The sequence below is a fragment of the Neopelma chrysocephalum genome, unplaced genomic scaffold, assembly GCF_003984885.1.
Source record: "Neopelma chrysocephalum unplaced genomic scaffold, ASM398488v2 Primary Assembly neopelma1_105, whole genome shotgun sequence".
Classification (NCBI taxonomy): Eukaryota; Metazoa; Chordata; class Aves; order Passeriformes; family Pipridae; genus Neopelma; species Neopelma chrysocephalum.
Genome location: NW_020897769.1, coordinates 1,421,451 through 1,422,889, shown reverse-complemented (window position 1 = coordinate 1,422,889; position 1,439 = coordinate 1,421,451). Strand labels below are relative to the sequence as shown.

Sequence of the window (1,439 nt, the reverse complement as noted above, 5' to 3'; positions counted from 1 at the left end):
CTGTGGCTCTCCTTGGAGGCCCTCTGGCTCTGTTTAGGGGGGTCCCTGTGTGTTTGTGGCTGTTTTGGGGGGGATCCCTCGTGGTTTGGGGGTCCCCGGTGAATAGGCGGGTACTGGGGAGGGGTCTCTGGCTGTGTGTGGCTGTGTCTGGGGGGGGTCCCTCGTGGTTTGAGGGTCCCCAGATCAATATGTGAGGGTCTCTGGCTTTCTTTCGGGGGGTATGTGGTGGTTTGGGGGGACCCTCAGGTGAATATGTGGGTACTGGGGGTGGGTCCCTGACTGTGTGCAGGGGGGTCCCTGGCTCTGTCTGGGGGGGCTCCTTGGCTGTGTCTGGGGGAGGAGGGGGTCCCTCGTGGTTTGGGGGTCTCCAGGTAAATATGTGGGCACTGGGGATGGTTCCCTGGCTGTGTCTGGGGGGGTCCCTGGCAGCGTCTGGGGGAGGAGGGGGTCCCTCGTGGTTTGGGGGTCCCCAGGTGAATATGTAGGTAGTGGGAGGGGGTCCCTGGCTGTGTCTGGGGCAGGGTCCTGGTGGTTTGGGGGTTCCCAGGTGAACATGTGGGTACAAGAGGGGGGTCTCTGGCTTTGTTTAGGGAGGTCCTTCTTGGTTTGGGGGTCCCCAGCTGAATATGTGGGTCCTTGGGGGGGATGGTGTCCCTGGCTTTGTTTGGGGGGAGGTTCTTGGTGGTTTGGGGGTCCCCAGGTGAATATGAGGGGGTCTCTGGCTCTGCTTGGTGGGGTTCCCTGCCTGCGTGTGTGGAGTGGAGGTGCTTTCGTGGAGGGGGGAAGGTGTCCCCCCGAGGCGTGACCGTGGGTGTGCGCGTTTCGGGGGTCGGTGTCTGATCGGGGGGGAGAGCGTACCGGTGTCGGGGGGTGTGTACCGGTGTCGGGGGGGGTGTACCGGTGTCGGGGGGGGGGTCCCGGTTGGGGGGGGGGGTGGGTTTTCCCCCCCCCCCCCCCCGCCCCGTGCGGGGCCGGGCCGAGTGCGCGGGGCGCGGCGCTGGGTGTGGCGGGGCGGGGCCGCGCGGGGCCGGTGCGTGGGGGCTCCGCGGGCGGGGACGGGCCCTGCGGGGGCAGGTACGTGCCGGGGGAGGGGGTCCCGGGTCAGTGTAAGGGGGTCCCGGGGTCGGTGCAGAGGGTCTGGAGGGGTCACTGTAAGGGGGGGTGACGAGGCGCAGCTTTGCGGACGGGGAGGGGGGGTTGGTCCTCCGTGGCCGCCGCGTGCCGGGCACCCCCACGCGTGTCGCGGAGGGGGTTTGGGGGTCCCTGTCGCTCCACGCTGTTGTGTGGCGGAGCGGCAGCCCTGGGGTGACGGGGGGTGTGTGTGTGTGTGGGGAGGGGGGTGGTCCCCGCTGCCTCGCTGGCCCCTTTAAGAAAGCTCCACCCGCGCGCGGCCGAGCCCGGGTGGAGCCGCGGGGCCCTTCGCACCTCGCCCCTCACGG

At 69.1% G+C, this 1,439-nt stretch overlaps 1 protein-coding gene across 2 annotated transcripts in view; it reads left to right on the top strand.

The window, feature by feature from the left end:
• The window catches only part of KLF8 (Kruppel like factor 8), an 11,332-nt gene that overhangs the window by 1,686 nt on the left and 8,207 nt on the right, over window positions 1-1,439 (top strand). The window contains exon 1 of one of the 2 annotated variants that reach the window (XM_027696193.1): window positions 1,056-1,074. The exons of the other annotated variant lie outside the window; for it this stretch is intronic. The gene's annotated coding sequence lies outside the window, so the exon portion shown is untranslated. Of the gene's footprint in view, window positions 1-1,055; window positions 1,075-1,439 lie in introns of those variants that run through there. 2 annotated transcript variants of the gene reach the window in all.